The 18,591-nt window shown below is 39.3% G+C and overlaps 1 long non-coding RNA gene across 2 annotated transcripts; it reads right to left on the minus strand.

Annotated features, from left to right (window-relative positions):
- Positions 1-7,832: 7,832 nt before the first annotated feature.
- LOC149005220 (uncharacterized) lies at positions 7,833-9,800 on the minus strand. Of its 2 annotated transcripts, XR_016169933.1 has the most exons (5): positions 9,506-9,800; positions 8,649-8,714; positions 8,478-8,527; positions 8,318-8,382; positions 7,833-7,851 (listed from the first exon to the last, which is right to left on the minus strand). It is a non-coding gene; the product is annotated as an uncharacterized LOC149005220 (long non-coding RNA). The 2 variants fall into 2 exon arrangements; XR_016169932.1 differs by lacking the exon at positions 7,833-7,851 and having other exon boundaries at positions 8,066-8,382; positions 9,506-9,799.
- Between the last annotated feature and the right edge of the window lie 8,791 nt (positions 9,801-18,591).

An 18,591-nucleotide genomic window follows, 5' to 3' on the forward strand; every position in this document is an offset into this window, starting at 1 on the left:
GGATTGCTTGTTTCTTCTATTTTTTTCAAAAAAGTTCTTTCTTCTTCTTCTCTACCAACACATGGTGTCTATGGAGTCTTACAAAAATTTGCAGAAATGGTTTCGCAATTTTCTTTTGTCTCCGGTTTTACAACCTAAACAGTCATAAAATCCCTAAATTTTGGATGAGAAATGTGATGAAATGAATTGAAGGAAAAACAACATCTAACAAAATTGAATATAGCAACTATTAGTTTTCACACTTGTAGTCTTGTATCCTGAATCATCTAACCGTAGGTAGCAAATTTTCTTGCTTCCGTCTTTAATAAATATCTAGTGTTTCTAAAGGAACAAATGGAAATGTGTAAAGGAATTGTTCTATAGTTTCCTTGTTACTTTAGTTCTTTTTGAAATTTCTCCTACCCATATTAGTGTTATTGTCTACTTCACTTATGAGTTCCTTCATCCATCTGCTCTACTCGCTTAAGAGTGGACCATAAAAATGGGAATTGTCCATTCAGACTTCCTCTGATTTGTTGACCAACATAGCAGTAAAAAGTCCTCATACTGTTAACCTTTTCTTGCCTAAATCTGCAATTCCCTCATGAAGATCAAACCTGCTAGCTGATGCGAGTCATATTTACGATGATTTCATCATGGGAAAGATCACCCATAATCTTCCCAATCCACCACCAAATGCATTATACCCCAAGAAAAGGCTTCATGAACTGCACCCACTTTCTTTTTGTTGGCCCAGGCTTTAGATCTAGATCTTCCCAGAAACCAAGGCAAAGAAATCCACCCTTTCCTCATCTGTTTCATCCCATACTTAGGACTTCGACTGATGCCTCAAACTCTGAATAGTTGGTCCCACCTTGTGATGATATGGAAATTGCAAATCAGTTTGCACAACAAACCTCTCACATAACCACAGACCTCACTTTGAGCCCACCTTCCTTCCTTGGAGATGGATGTTTTCATGGACTTCCCCTCCAGGCTGAAAACAGGGGAGTCTACAAACCAAATTCTGGAATAAATAAGTGGTTGAGAACTTAACGTCAAGCAGTAACATATCAGATCTAGCATTCAGACTCTTCTCAATATCCCATCTGAACTTAGATCAGAAGATTTGGATATTCAATATAATCACCTATTAGCTAACCTGAGATTAACTCTCGATCAGAAAGACAGAATGTGGCAACAAAAAGCTAGGCTCAACTAGGTGAATTTTAAGGACTTTTATCATTTTTCTACCATGAAAGAAGATCCAGAAACAAAGTATCAAATTTGAAGGTTGTGATTTTCCAACCCTCAAATCAAATTCAAGAAGTCTTTGTGAAGCATGTCAAATCAATTTACTAAACATCAAATTCACGTCTTTAAATATCTAGTGTTTCTAAAGGAAACAACTGGAAATTTGTAAAGGAATTGTTCAAATTCTATTTCTTTTGAACTCTGGCCAGGTTCTAGTACTGATTTCCTGCTCGATTATGAAGTCTTGAATTTTAAACACAATTGTTAGAACTACATAAGCATGTTTGGATGTGCATGCTTTGCCCACTAATTCTAGTGCTCAGAACTTTAAAATATCTGATTTCGACAGTTCAAAAACTAGCACAATGGCCTATAGGAGAAGTTCTGTTGTTGCTGCTTTATTATCTGCTCAAGAGTGGTTAAATTGAATGAATCAACCTTGTACTTTAAGTGTATATTGTTTTGCCTAAAGAACAAAATGCTATGAAGCACTAGAAACATCTCCAAATAGAGTTTCTCTGGACTGTTCTGATGGGATGTGTAAATAACACTTAACTGCAGTTACCAGTCTTCAAAGTCATATTGTTGTTAACATTAGTATTGCTGTCAGCGCTACTAGCTAAGTTAAAACCAGTCTTTGTGAGTGTGGGTGATTTGAAATTGCAAAATAAGGCATTGCTGGAAGCCATTGAAGACCTAGTATGAAAATATATGAATCACATGCATTGAAATTTCATCTATTATGCTTGTTCATGAAGTGTGTAGTGTAAGCTTGTTCATGTTTTCTATGCAGTTCTTGTCGCTTGAATGGCTCTCATGAAGGGGTGGTTGGGATTAAGGTAGCTTGAATGCACAAGTTGCTCCTCTGAACTTCACCCATGTCGTTTCATTCTATAAAGTTAGTCTGCTACTGAATTTCTGGTTCTGATTTCAGATAGTATTAGCAAGTTATATTATGGTTTTTTAGCCTGGGTTAAGATATTGATGTGTTTTAGTTGTTAATGATCGTTTGCTTATGTCTTATAGAGATGAGTTGCTTTCTAAATCTTAAGCGTTGCATGAAAGATGTGGTTTTATCATTTATGATCTGTGAAAATTGAAGTGCAACTTAACTAGGTTTGTTGTTGGAAGTCATGGCTATTCTCTACTGTTGGAAGAATAATATTTCTTTTATGACTAGAAATAGGTTCTTTGCTTAACATTTTGTTTGTCATAGAAGAAAAATATTAATTTTATGGCTATTTTCATAATAGGGACTCTTTTGGATTGATCCAACATGTGTTTTTGTAGGTGAGAATCCTTAGCTCAAATGGAAGAGCACCTAGAAAGTTTCTAGGGTATGATGGTTCGATTCCATCAGGATTCATGTTGTTAATTTTGTTTTTGACAAATAATGAAAATCATTTTTCTATAAATAGATGGAGTCTTTGGTGATCTTTCCTTTGGTTTTGATGTTCTTATGTGGTATTTGTATTTAGCTTAGTTTTCTTTTGGTTTATTTTAAAAAACAAAAAAAGGTGCCCATTTTGTACTCTGACTTTGTACACGCCCTACAAGATTCTATGCCAATTTTGCCAAAGAAACGTGCCCATCACTGTCCAACCATACAAGATTTTAGTACAGATTATGTGCCAAATTTGGCAAATTTGGCACAGAAGCATAAAAAGTGCATTCTGTGCCGAATTGGAAAATTTGGCATAGAATTGTTACCATTCAACTCCTTAGGCACCACAGAAATTAACAAATAAAAGGACATTCATGTAGAAGGAAATAATTTCCAACTAGGACTACTTGATGTGAACACAAGGAACCCCCTGGCCGAAACCTCAAGTGGGGTCCCCATGATGGCTCCAAGAAGCCACCCTAAGCTGGCCAAGCCCCTTTTGAGGGCTATTTTGGGCATTTAGCCCTTATTTTACTTCTGAAATTATTTTAGAATTTTCCAGAATTTTTGTTGAGTCTAAGTTTGCAATTTGACTTGAGTTTGCTTTTGTTTAGAGAGTTTTATTTTCAGTTAAAAGTTGTTTTGAATGAAACCTAAGTAAGTGGAAGTTAGTTAGTTGAGATAAGATAAGATTCCTTATCTGTTAGAAGTTGCCGCATTATTAAGAGTCTAGTGACTCTAGTCCAAGATGTAATTGAATCCTTGTCTGTTAAGAAGTCCAAAGTTGAGTCAGAGTCTTTTATTTGCAGACTATAAATAGCCTCTTCTTGCATTGTAATTTTCAGCTTGGATTGATTAATGAATTGAGTGTTTTGGCCAAGGAGTGGTAGCGCTCCTAAGAGGGGGACCCTGCGGGTGTCAAGTACAAGCATTCTAACCTGTTGCATTCAATCTTCAAGTGCATTCTCAGCAATCAAGCATTAATCCCAGCAAGCATCACCAGCATCCAAGTAAGTAGAAGACCCCCAACCCCAATTCTAACCTTCCCTTCCTTGTCCGCAGCCTCCTCACTCCTTCCCCTCTCCTGCACAACCCTAGAGTACCACCCCCTCACCACCATAGCATCTCCACCCCTCACCACCGTAGCCTCTCCATCCCTCCCCCCCCAGCCCCCCCTTGTTAGACCTAGAAAATGACCCCAGTCCCACCACAAGTTATCCCCCACCCTCCCCCTTAAGTTTCAGCCAAGCCCTAGCCCTCCTAGAAACCGTAGCCATTCCCCTTCATCCCCTTCTTCCCTGTGATACAGCATACCCCCTAGCCCTGCAGATCTGAAGCCCCAGCCCCATTAGACATCTTTTCCCCCTTCCCTTGGCTCACACCTAGCATTAGGGTGTAATCCTAAAGTTATTTTCCAGAAAACTCTTAGTTTTCTTGACTTAGAAAAATCCTGCATTTCATCTTCTACCTTAAGTTCTGCAGAATTTTTAAATTTCAAGAAACCCAAGTCCTTAACACCACTGCCCTTCATTCACTGAATTCAGATTCCGAACTGCAGAACAGTAGTAACATTAACTCCGAACAGCAAGTCCTTTCCCCTTCCCTAACCCTAGCTGAGCCCTCTAAAATTCTAAAATCTGAAACCAGCAAATACCCAGAACCTGTTCACACTGTAACTGGAATTGAAAGTGGGCAAACACCCTCTGAAAACCTAGAATCTTCATCCTTATTCACTGGAACTTCCTGGGCAAACCCTAAGTCTAGGAAAATTACTAAAATACCCCTAACCCTATACCTGATTTACATAACTCCTACTTGGACAAAAACTCTTTTGACAATTTCACCATGACATAATCAACTCAAGAAAGAAAAGTAGATCCAGATTCCTGACAGGACAGAGTCTAACAGTAGTCATGATACCCATGAAAGGGTGTGAAGTCACCAAAATAACCCTAGGGGCATTCGGCCAGCCCTGGTTGCCACATAGACAGGGGGCTGACCTGGGTCCAAATTTTGGGCCTCCATGGGCCTGCTGACCTTTGTTACATCACTATGCCCCTAAGGCACAATCAACACACACACACACACACACACACACAAAAACAAAAATAACATCATGTGTGTTAACCTCATAAACCAACAAAGCATACTACTCCAGAGCTAGAGTATCACCTACAACATAGTTTTTTTCAAAAAAAACCATTTCTTGAGAGGTAAGCCTCCTGACAGAAGCTTAGTGAGGGGAGACGCAAGTGCAATCCGGTCTCTATCTCTTCTAAAATGCAGCAATAATTTATCAAGAGAATAAGCAAGCAAACAAGTACTTAAAAAAATTACATAACCATGAATATGCCTGTTTCTCATTGATTAGAACAAGAAACAATACACCTAGTAAACTATCACTAAGTCAATGCTAGTACAGTGTTACTTGAGACGCACTAAGGTGACCTTAGTACTGCTCACATGATGGAGATCTGAAAGTCAAATGCTAGCCATGCAGGTTCAAACCAGACAACCCATAGTATATACCTCTTTGTCCTATCACCCTTCAGTCGAGATTCAATCATCAGTGAGCACCCCTTATAGTAAAACACAACATCATATTCCCAAATAGGTAGTTCGGCATAATTCATCAAACTAGCCCCATAAGAGTTAATGACACCTAAGCCCATATTGGCAAGGGTCATAGTATTGGGAATGTTCACTCAACCAAATGCATACACAACTCACATGATGTTATGACCCATTACGCTTATGCATGCATCCTATACCACATGAAATTCTATAATAAGTGAAGTAGAGAATCATAATAAACCAACTCCACTAAAAATCTATCACATATTACTTATCACCCCATCATCACTACTATCCATGATAAACAATTCCCAATCCCACTACAAGCAAAAGAAGAATATAATGACATGTGATACGCAAATCACGAGAAAACTCAGTAAAATAAAATTATCCCACTTAACAACAATCAACGGTTACAGAGAAGCTAGCGATATGGTGATGCTCTCAATAAGTAGTTTACGGTTTAGCTTCCGGGCTTCTTCGATAAGTTTCTCATTAGTAGCTAATGAAGCAATTGATAATGTCTATGACTTCCTGCTAAGACCGTCTACAAATATGTCAGCTTACATAGGTGGCAATGAATAGTGCAATCCTTGCCCTTCATTATTCCTAACCACCATCTCTACCCCATGTTTCAACTCATTTGCGAAGAAATACTTCAAACTCTTTTATGTAACATCTCTGCCCAAGATGGTTCAAGTATTTATTTTATTGGACATTCGATATAACTTAATTGGTGACCTCATGGTTTGTAATTTAATTACTTAAAAAGGACGCCATGGGTTTAAAGTTATCCGCAAATAAAATATTGAATTCAAAAGATAGTTTATTTTTTTAATTAGAAAAAAAAACACCAACTAAGAAAGCCAAAGTGAATTAAAAAGTAGTCAAGATAGGAAAAATGAAACATAAGTAAGAGAGTATAAAAGAGAGAAGAGAAAGGAGAATTAGAGATAATGGAAAAAAAGGGGAGGGAAATTGGAAAAAATTGGAGAGGTGAGAAAAAGTAAAATAAAAAGCAGGGGGCAGCAATCCCATAACCTGCAGCATGGAAAAAAGAGAGAGACAAGTAAACTAAGAGAAGAAAAAGAGGGAAAAAGAAGAAGGCTCTTCCTTTTGGTAAGCTCAAGACCCTCCTTTTAATTATTGTTTGAGATCATGTAAACCTGGACCTTATTGTCTGCGATGAACCCTAGTGAATTCAATGTTCCATACCTTGATTTTATCATTTTACTCGATTAAAATTATACTTAAATTCATATAATTATAATAATGGTTGGATTCATTATGATAAAACCTTTTTTTTTTATTTTGGCCATGGATTCTTTATGTTCAACCCATGAGATTAATAAGAGAATTTTAAAGGACACTATAAGCAACCATGGGATGAGGGAATCCTACATTTTAACACTTGAGAACCTAAAAGGAATCTCAGGGCATGCCTATGAATGAAAGGGACCAACCCTACCATCTCTTTCGACTTAAAAGAGATCACCAGGTAAACCTTATAGGCCTCAGATGATTCATTTTAATTTTGCAAATAATTGTAAACCCATGGTCAAGGGAGAAATTATGAGGTAGCTTTGAATCTATTTTTATTTATAATATCATCTTTGGTGGAGTTTGCCTAAAATGCAATGTTAGAATTTTATTTTTTGTCAGTGGCCAACTAATTCTACCAAATCATGGGAGCATGGGTTTACCTCCTAACACATAATTTTGTCTTGAATTCTATAGGCATGTTGAGGAATTTTAGATATCTCAGCCAAATTTGAGATCACTTTGACCTCATTTGATAGTGAATAAAATACTATAGGTCAGATAGATGGACCGAAACCCTGATCTGAACCCTGATTTTGGAGAAAAAAACTTAACTAGACATCATATTAAAAAGAAACTTTCTAGATATGATCCATATTCAGTCTAAATCATGCCATAAAAGTTTCATAAATTTCAAAAACTTGGGAGTATAGGTTCTGGAATCATCCTACGGCACTGTGAACAAATTAAAACAATTCTGGACAACGTTCTTCAGGGGAGCTGATACCCAACTCAGAAGTTGTTTCTGACTAAAAATTCTAGAGAAGTTAGTTTTCAACGTATAGTTTAGTTGAAACAAAATTTGGGTTAAATTGAGTTTGGAATCTATTTATTCCAGAGTTTACAGTTTCTATGTGTAGAAAAGGGTAGAATCTATGTACTGAACATGTGAAATAGATTCACATTGTAAAGTGTAGAGATTAAGTCGTGCAACCTGAGGGTTTTGTTTCTCAGGTCCTAAGAGTATTCATGACTCTTGATCATGAGGCCATAGTGGACGCTTGATTCTTTAATACACATATTCATCATTGGACACATGTTGAGTACTTCTGTTTTAAGAAGTTCTGCTGTGATTTGCGTATCATGCATCATTAGTATTCTTCTAAGGTAATTTAAGTTTCAAATCTGCTATCTATTATTTTTTCAAACTCCTGATTTGTGTATGAGCTGAGCAATCAAAAGATAAAAGAAAAAAGTGCCAAAGCAAAATCTCTGAAGCCAAAGATCATCTCATCTCTGGTTCCAGATGTTATAAAGATGACCACCTTTTTCCTCATGTCCAATTGCTCAGTGAAACCACTGCAACCATTATTGAGCACTTCCACATCTTTGATTCTGACCTTGCAAATTCAAAGCAGCAGGAAGACTATATTCATCATTCCGAAAAAACGAAATATTCATTCCCTCCAATTCTCTAGACCACAAAAGTGGTAAGGGCATAAGACAATAAAGCAAAAAGAAAAAATGAGTCGATAACTTGTGGGCAAGGCAGAAAACGTTTCGTAAATAAAATCCCCCACTTACCAACCCCCCCAAAAAAAAAAAAAAGGGGGAAGAGTGATCTGAACCTTTTTTTGGATAAGGCCATTCATATGCATTTGTCTACAGTTAAATAAGTTGGTATATGTGAAACAAAAAGGAGTATACTCCTAACATTTTGCTATGTCAAAGGAGATGAGCCTTCCTTCAAATAGCAATAACCAGTGAGGAATGAAGACTAAATGAGAAATCACAACTTCAAGGGAAAGTGAAACATTCTTTTTTTAATTCCTTTTTGAAGGTTAAAATGGTGAAGTGTCAACTTACTTCTCTCTCGAGCTTCAGAGGACAAGATCTGACTAAGCATCATTTGCCTCCTTTCTTCTGCTTCCCTGGAGTAGTTATTAGTTAAATGATCCCATTCAAACAGAACTTTTAAGAACCAAACTAATTCATGGTACTATATTAAGTACACAATGATACCCACTTTTTAGCTTCTTCCTGTGCTTTCTGCTGCTCAGGGTTTTGCTGATTTCCCTAATTTTACAACGGAGTTTATCAGTAAAGGGCCTTATAAATCCACAAAGAAGACAAGGACATTAAGCCAATCTAACAGGAAATGTGTGCTATCGAAAACGAAAAGGTTATTATAACTTACAATGCCACGCTGTGCCATTAGCTCCTGCATTCTTCTTTGTCGGATAGCTTCCAATTCGGGGTCAGCCTGAAATTAAACCAAAAGAAAAGTTTTGAAAATAAAATAAACCGTACCCACAAAAGGAGAGTGAATATGTGGAGTTAAATCTCTCAAGTTTGATGGTTAAAATTAAAAATAAAAAAACGCAGGCAATAACATCCTGATGGCCACGGACTTTGTCTCATATACAGCCATGTTGTTTTTCCCAGACAAATTACCAGGAAAAAAAATTAAATAACATCTTTTTGTGCAGCAAAATTACTCATTCTTCCCTTTCTGTCATCTTTTAGTGTGACAACTTTGCAATTCACGCAATAAAAATTCCAGCATAACGAAGAAAATATATTACATTGAAGAAGACAAAAGACCTTCCATGCGTAAATTACTATAGGAATCCGAATCTTTCAATATCTACCAACGGTTGCAGAATCTAGTTTCCTTGTCATGTTGGATGACAAAAAGACTAGAAAATTATCTATCATAAGCACCTCTAAATTAAAATCCTAAAATTTCGGCCTGGTACAAATAAACCCGACTAAAGGAGATAACTTCAAACAATCAACCAGTGAAGAGGAGACTCATCTCGTCACATTCAGAATTTAGAATTCGAAATCAGTAAAACCCTAAGAATAGAATCAGCAATATTTGGTTAACTCTCAAATAAGATCAAAGCAAAGCAGACAACAATTCCCTCGTCCCCCAAAAAAAAGAAAGAAAAAAAAACTGAAAAAAAAATTTTAAAGAGCCAGAAGAAAGGGAGCAAATTCAAATGGTTTCTTTTTTTTCGGTTAAGAAAAATAAAATGGATTCAGATGTACCATTGTTGTGATCTTCTAGTGTAGAAAAAATCTCGAAGAGATAGCAGAGTAAATACACCAAACAAGAAGAACAGCCTCCCGGCTCGGGTCGACAAGCACAAGCAGTCTTCTACTCCTTTCAGAGATATGCTCGTAATTTCAGCGTTAACTCAACGCAGCCTCAGAAAACCATGGATCCACTGCACCGTATCGGATACGAACAGATATCCCGCGACAGATACCAGTTTAAACCGATACACATCTAACCGCATAGACTGCCTAACGATTTTCAACTGGCAGTTGTGGATTGTGGTCACGCTCGTAGGCTATGGTTTTTAGGGCATCATTTTTATAAAAAAAAAAATGAGCCGAAAAAATAAACATGTGAGACATATTGCGGGGTGGGAAAATAGGTAAGAAAATGAAATGATTATGTACGAAAGCTATATTCGCAGGTCATACTTTTTTTATATTCTTCGATATTCCACAAAGTCCCTGTGGGACTTTTTTTTCGCTAAAAGAGTCATTTTATAACGAAAAGAAGAAAAAGAAAAAAAATACAGCAATTAATACCAACCTTGCTCACCCGCAACAACAGTTGCCCCCAATACACACTTCCTCACTGGTTCCTACTCATAATTGACAACAACTCACGGGACTTTAAACGTGGGTGGAGTGGGAAAAGTGGCATACCATGTCAACAACCTACTTTTTTACCCAATTGAACCAAATAAACAATATTTCGAAATTTTATGGAAAAGTAAATTTTTTCCTATCCTTTTTTTTCTTAACCTAGAAAACATAAGAGTTAAATTAGGTTTTAATCGGGAATCAATCAGGCATTAAATGAACCAAACTTGATAGGGGCCAGTTGGTTAGGCTCCTAGGGCCGGTGGACGCCCCCCCCCCTTAGGGCTATGACTAAAATGACCCATTTCGAGCTCTTTTTAAAATCAACTCAAATGGGGGTTTTTTGGGACTTCAATGGGAAAGCAATATTGTACCAAAACACCTTCCATTCATCCCAATTAGTCTCAAATAAAAAGGCCCCAATTTGGTTCTCAAAGTCATCTGTGAGCATCTCAGAGAGGTTCGATTGGTCTTAAATGGATGAAATGAGACTGGCCAACACTCAATAAGACTAAGAGATATAAAAGAAAGCTTCAACCAACATCCAACAACAAGCATTTACTCTCCTACCAATATTCTCCAACATAAATGCTAACCACCGGCCTAAATAACCCATAGAAAATGAAGAGAGATGGTTTCCTTATCTTTTGCATGATAAACTCCACAATTCACGCTTCGGTACTGTTGAACTAGCAAAGATTCTTCAAAACTCTAAGCTCCTATGGTAACAACCTCCATAATTCTAACTCGAGATTCGTATTGCAGGTCCTAGTACCCGAAGCTCCAGCTGGAATAATATGTGGACTATCAGGAATGAAGCCCATGATCCATACCATGAGTCCATGGATCTAGATCCTACCAATGAAGAACCTGCTATGAAATCCCTCGGATTTCTAATCCTTTAACCCATGGTTTCAAGACCGCGAACCTGGAACTCGAGTCGACAACAACTGTGGGCCATTCGAGTCGAACTCGAAGGTTCGGAGATGGACCCAATGTTAGTGGATGACCCTAGTGATGACTCGACCACTCTCTTAGAGTTTAAGAGGAGAGAGAAGGTCAATCACGAAGGGATTAAAAAGCTATTTTGGCACGCTCAAAAATCAATGAAGGAGAATCCAAATGATGAGGTAAGTATACCCAAACGTAGATATTTGAAAGACCTTTCTTTCAAGCAGAAAATCACCAGAATCGGACCTTGGTTGAGGGGTCAAACAAGGGCTGGATGATCGAACCAATTGACTGGTCTGATTGACCGCCCATTGCCCAGTTCAGGGCAGTTTCGAAAATTTGGCTTTAAAACCCTACTTTATAATTCTACTCACATTTGTACGCATTTTCTAATGTTAGAGTGGGGCTGAAGCTTGGAGAGGAGGAGAAAACAAGAAGGATTTCAGATTCCATCCATGCAGCGACACGTTGAGGCTCGAATCATTGTAAAAATGTTGACAAATGTGAGTGTTCTTCAACCTCTCTTCTATAAACCTAGGCTAATGGTGTTCGTAGTAAATGTTAGAAATTTTGTAGTTGGGGTATATTGATTTCATTGAATGCCTTACATTAGTTCTCTTTATGTTTCCCTTTGGTTTTGAGAGTTGTCCATGCGATTTGTTGCGAGCGATTTCGCATTAAACCTTTCAGAGATGCTTTCGGGCACTAGCGAGAGCCTTTTGGGGCTTTTCATTTGAGGCATAATTGGGACAAATTGTTGATATTTTTAGGACCCTATTACTGTTAATTAGAAGTCCTAAAGTCTTGCTTCGATCCGATTTCAAATCGGAGGTGAAATAAGGATTTTGCCGAAACTAGGTTGAGAACGGAGGGTTTGAAGCCGTTCAACCGGTTGTGTTTGGGAAGTGTAATTTTTGGACCTCTATTGAACCCCAATATATACTTACTCTTGGTTTTATGTAATTAGGATTATTTTGAGCATAATCACCTACTGTGATTTTTTAGACTAAAGAGAGCGAAGCCAAATTGAAAGGTGAGGAATATACTAACTGTTGTGGAGAACATATATCCCGAGTACCCCCCCTCGAGACAAGCGTACACCCCCAGTCGAGGTAAAGAAATCATCTTGAGAGGATTTTGAGAATCCTCTTTTGTAGAAAACACATACCCCTCAGGACATGTATCTTCTGCATGCTCGGGAGTAACAGTGCTCTCTTAAGAGAGACACAGAAAGCCTCCTCGGGAGAAAGTATATAAGCCCTCTCGGGAGGAAGCATATCCACTCCTTCAAGGAACATGTTTGGAATAAGCCCAAGAATCCCATTTGGACTAAGCCCAAGAGAGACGTTGAAGACGGCCAAGTCAAGAGAGTTAGTTACAGATAACTACTCAGTAAGGCCTGTCACATCCCACCCAAATACACCCAGCCTATACCCTATCTGGGTTACTCGGGGGAGTGATCCACAGCCCCGAAGATCAAGTTTAGGAACAATCATATCCATTTAGCACAATAACATAATCAAAAGCAAGAACAAATCATTGTATTCAAGTATTTTACTAATAAAAGTCAAGAAAGGATCTGAGAAGGATCACTAAAGAATATCAGAGTGAAGAATAACATGATACCAAATCAAAAGACAACTGTAGAGTATAGTGGAAATATACCCCACAACATATGCGAAAGGTAGATCGAAATCTAAAGAAAGCTCTAAGCTAATACAAGTAAAACAAAAGTCTAGAAGAAACAAGAGAATCTAATCCAAATCTTTAGTCGGCTCTTCTTCTTCTTTAGTCTTCATCTTCTTCACTTTAGGGTCATGCTCTTGAAGCTTCAGATCAGCATCTAGCACACGATCCCATCGGCGAATAAGACGATGGCGGCTGCCGTCAATGGGAGCCATCAATGCAGTCCAAATCCGAGTGTTGGCTGCCTCGCTGTTCATTATCTTGTCCAAGGACTTCTGGAGCTGAACTCTATATGGAAAGGTTCTCCGTGCTAAGGCACGAGTTCTCTTTTGATCCTGCAATGTCATCTAAAAACAAGTCCCCCGAAGGGTAAGCTCAAAAAAACTTAGCAAGTAATCCAAACACAATAAGCATCTTCACATGCATTCACAAACAAACATAGATGCAATGATATGAAACAATAAATGCAATATGCTTCTAACTCTATGTATGTATGATGGTCTCTATTGGCAGACATGCTTTAAGTCATAGCACCATACTTCTTTGGGTAGGTCTCAATTCACTCATCCTCGGTTGGCAATGGGTTAGTACACCTTACGGACAACCTTGGCTGGGGTTTAAGTCACCTCTCTCTCACATAACCGTTTGGTCTAAGTATTGGCGCATGTCAGGGTAAAGCTTAGCCCAATGCAAGTCATCTACTTAGTTATATCAACTCAGATTCAGATACGTCCATTCCTCTCCTCTCAGGATCCTTTTCGGTATCCTTCACACTAGAGTCAGCGTATCCGACTCTCTCAAATACGGACTCATCAACCCTATAGGTCATCCACATATAGTAAACGGGAAGCTCTCATGTCCTCTCACGGGTTGGTTACCGGTCTTGAGCGCCCATGAGCCCAAGTCTATCCATATGCAACCCTACCCATAAATGGCCCCCACAATGTGATTCATGTCCCCTCATGGGTTGGTTACCGGTCTTGAGCGCCCATGAATCCCCATTGCTACCACGGGTCGTTTGGTCTCAATAACCTTCCGAATCGGGTCTGATATAACAGGGGTATCCTAGCCAAACACTGCTAGACCAATCCTAGGTATGTCAACCAGTAGTTAGGGAAAGAGTCAAGGGCACCATAGGAAAGCGTCCCATACCACTTCCACTGATGTCCAAAGACAGAAACGCCAATAGGGCATTTCCTATTCCACAACTACAACCTAAGCATCCACATCACATCATGATTCCATACAAGTCATATTCACATCCATATCCACATCATAGTCCATAACACATACTCATAATCAATAACCAATTCTAATATTAAATTAACAATGTGGACAAGCTACTGTAGTTGCAGAAGTATCATGATGTAAAGAAAACCAAACAAAAGTAGTTAAATCATGCATTCATATCATAAGACATAAAGACATGTAAATAGGCATATTGTGAGTTGGAATACTCACCTCATAATCCAAACTTATAGTCTTCAAATAAGAGATCAGAGAACAGATCCAAAATCACCTAAACAAGCTTGACAAAACATGTATAGGTCATAAGAAGAGATTCCAAAAGATTGGAGTCGAAACGGAACAAAAATAGAGTTGCTGTCACAGCGGGTTGATTGGCTGGGTTGACTGGTTCAGTCAACCCAGGCAATCTGCCCATAATAGTGTTCGACAGCAACACCAAATCAGTCATAACTTCTTCGTTTGAAGTCCGATTGATCCGAAATTCAAAGGGGAACGTCACACAAACATACTAAGACTATCTAGCATGGATTAGACACCATCCATGATCAAAATTCATGACTTTCTAATTTATAATCATACTTTCTAATTTGGAAAACAACATGGTTTTCATTGAAAACATGCTATGAATGAAAGAGATGAACTAGCGATGATGAGATCTCATTCTAGTATATGAATATAGTAAATCAAGAGTAAGAATGATCATATAGATGCATCTAATATGCTAGAAGAAATCAAAATAAGAACATGATCATAGTTTAAGAAGAAATCATGAAAATCATGTTGAGAATGAATATGAAATCATAGCATATAGAATAAGAAGAGATTGTAGAAGATATGATTGCAGAGATGCAATATCTTCCTCATAATCTCAGATTAGAGAAGAGAAAGATCATGGAAAGAATGAATCAATAACATAGAAGTAGAATTACTAACCTTTGATTGAAGAACAAGAGAGAGAAAGCTTGAGAGTTGAATGTAGATCTTCTTCCACACCAAAGGAGGCTTGGAGACGAGTTCCCTTCGTTCTTTAGGTGTTTTGGAGGCTAGGGATACTAAAGACATGAAGTATTATGGTATATATAGCAATATAACCCTATTTAGAAGATTTTGCCCAAATTCAGTATCCTTGGGTTGATTGGCTGGGTAGACTGGCCTAGTCGACCCAGGCAGTCGACCCAGGCTGTCAACTTAGCCGGAAACAGGGATTTGAGGGCCTTCCACTACTCGGAATCAAACGAAACTTTAAACACAACAACTATAACTTACCTAGCATGGAAAAATGGATTCAAATCATATCTAACCAAGCTCTAGGATCATCAACCAATCTTCTCTTCTTCAAGGTGTAGTCTCTTTTCTAAATCAACCAAGGTCTTCAAGTATGGGGCATCACTGTCTAATTCCATGGGTTCGGAGTCGAACACCATGTCTTCAATTGAGATGGCCCACAAGCCTTCTTCCTTCACTTCGGGCCTTTAGATCTACACTAAGGGAGAGGTCCGACTTGACTTTCTAGGATCTTCTAAACATATCAACACCATACTCAAGGTCCAACTTCAAGGTCAAACATCAAACAAGTTCTTCTTCATCCAAAACAAATAGGGTGTCTAATTTAGGTTTTGGGTTGGATTTCACAAGGCCGTTCCGAGAATTGGGGAGACGAGTCATTAGATAATGGCTCTATTTGGTCCGACAAAGAAGGAGCCGTTATTCCAAAGATATTCCACTCACTCTTCAACTGTCAATCCGAAACTCAAGGAAGCGCCGCCTCCAGGTAACCTCTATATAAACCCACCTCCTACATGGAGAAATGTACGAACTTCATCTGATCAATTATTCATTACGTTCTTGAGAACTCTCTTAAGAACTCTTATTGTTGCCTAGGCTGACTTGGGCGTCGAAGGTGGTTCCCCGGCCAAAACTTGGCCGGACCGTTCTGGTTTTCTTTGTGAGTGCAGGCACCTTAGCTATTCCAACTTGGCTGAAGGACCAAGGTGGTCATATCAGTATCCGGCCCTCGAAGAAGTTCTAGACGCAACAAATTGGCGCCATCTGTAGGAAACGTCACAGAAAGTCTTCATGACGAGACGTACCACACCTCTCAGGTGACAAGTTCTCAAATTCTCACTCGAGCGAGAGAAAGGGAGATAGAAAACGAACGTGTTGAAGAACAAACTCTCCTTTCTCTAGATCGACAAATTCCTATTCTAGAGGAAGTTCAAGATAGGATTCCAGAGAATCCTCCATTAACCATTTCGACTACGTTTGGAGAAGGAGGTTCGAATCAACCTTCGATTCCAACGATAGTGGCTGATTTGCAAAATATGCAAAGAGAAGTCAAACAACAAATGTTGGAACTCCAAGGAGTAGTTCGTGGCTTAGTCCATCAAATCGGGGTACCATCCGGACCCCCCAGACATACACAAGAAGGACGGAGACGTGAAGCTGTGTGACAGACTAGGAATAAGCAATGCCCGGTGAACGAAGTTTGAGAAGGGCGAAATCCCAGAGAACCAAGACAAACAGCCAAACGAGTTGGAGAAAGATCTCAAGGAGTTCATATTGAAGAACCACTTCCCCGAGGAGATCGGACGAGGGGAAGTGTGTTCAACCGTTTGGCTGGCCTCAAGCAAACTCAGGATTTACCTAGAAGAGGGCGCATAAACGAAAGAATTCAAGAACAAGAAGGTGAAAGCCACGGAAGAGGTCATTCCAGATCTGATGACCCGAGAGGATCGGTCAGTCAGTCTAGATCTTCTCAGGGACCAACTTCTCAATATTCTGATCTTGGAAGTGTTCGATCTCCGCAAGAATGTCGAGAGGCGCATGGTCTCGGGAGAAGATTAGATGCCATGGAAAGGAGGCTCGATGATTGAGACTTGGACGACGACTATGACGTGGTTGACCGAGAGCCTTTCGTAGAGGTAGTCATGAGAGCGCCTCTTCCACCCAACTTCATCATGCCGACGTTCACTCCCTATGAAGGTAAATCTAATCCTCGTGAACATATTAGTTATTTCAAATCTGTCATGGTTGTGATTGGCCGAGAGGATGAGTTATTAAGCCGAACTTTCCCGGCATCTCTCAAAGGCCCAGCGATAAAATGGTTTTCTAGCTTAGGCCAAGATCCATCCGAAACTTCTGAGAACTCGGGAGAAAATTCATTGCCCGATTCCGAAGTTGCATTGGGAGTAAGAAGATAGCAGATAGCCTCTTTGCCATTATGCAAAAGCCGAATGAGTCTGTTCGAGACTATCTTCTAAGATTCGATAAAGTGGCTATCGAGGTAGAAGAGTTGGACGATACGGTGGCGTACAATGCACTATGGAGTGGAATAACCCAAAGACGTTTGCTTGAAGTATTGCTCCAAGATAAGCCAAAGACTTATGGAGCACTTCTTAAGAAATGCCAAAAGCAAGCAACAGTTGTAGAAGTTATCGAAGCCTGAGAAGAGTCCACGAGAGGGGTGAAGGAAAAGAAGAATTATGGAGAAAAAGGCCAGGATTCAAACGCTCGAGCAAAAGATGACAAAAAGGGAGGTTGGAAAGAAAGACTCGCCAATGGGGACTTTACACCTCTTAATACTAAGAGGTCAGAAATTCTATTACAGATCAGAGATAAAGAAAACTTGAAGTGGTCGGGCAAGATAAGAGCCTGACCCGAAGATAGGAATATGACAAAGTATTGCCGCTTTCACAAGGACTACGACCATCATACGGATGAGTGTAGAAATCTTAAGATCGAGATCGAGAAACTCATCCAAGGAGGGCATCTTGAAAAGTATCTTCAGAAGAAGCGACAAGATCAAGAGAAGTCCCCACCTAGATCAACAAAAAGACTCAGATCCAAAAGTCCCGAGAGGGCATATCAGAATCCCGAGAAGAAACTCGACCATCGGGAATTTTCTCCCATTTATATTGTTTTGGGAAATCCGACCAAGGAATCCATTAAGAAGGCGAAGCAAAAAGTGCGGTTCGTGGGATCAATGTAGTTGCCGAGAAAACGAAGAAATGATTTATGCCCAGATCCAATAACCTTCACCGACGAAGATCTCAAGGGCGTCACTTCTCCTCATGACGATGCTATAGTTGTCAAAGTGAAACTGGCAAATCGGGAAGTCCATCGAGTTCTTGTGGACACAGGGTCTTCCGCCGACTTACTATCCTATGAAGCATTTAAGAAATTGAAGTTTGAAGATGAGATGATGACTCCATGTGGAACTCATCTATACGGATTCGCCAGGTCGTCTACCATATCCGAAGGGACCATTCAATTGGATCTAAGGATCGGGACCTCCCCTTGGGATGTAGTCGTCCAAGCAACCTTCATGGTGGTTCAGGACCTCTCAACTTACAATGTCTTGCTCCGGAGGCCAACTCTTAACTCCTTAAGGGCTGTGGTTTCTCCAACACATATGAAGTTGAAGTTTCCAACCACAGCAGGAGTCGGGGAGTGCTCTTCTGATCAACGACTCTCAAGACAATGCTATGTGAGTTATCTCAAGAAAGTAAGAAGATCCGAGAGATCGGGCAATACAATGAGTATTGAAATTCGAGATGACCGGGATGAAGAAGCTATGTAGAGAGCTGAACCTG

This window comes from Hakea prostrata, chromosome 9 (assembly GCF_041222555.1).
Source record: "Hakea prostrata isolate BN-2017 chromosome 9, UWA_Hpros_2, whole genome shotgun sequence".
Classification (NCBI taxonomy): Eukaryota; Viridiplantae; Streptophyta; class Magnoliopsida; order Proteales; family Proteaceae; genus Hakea; species Hakea prostrata.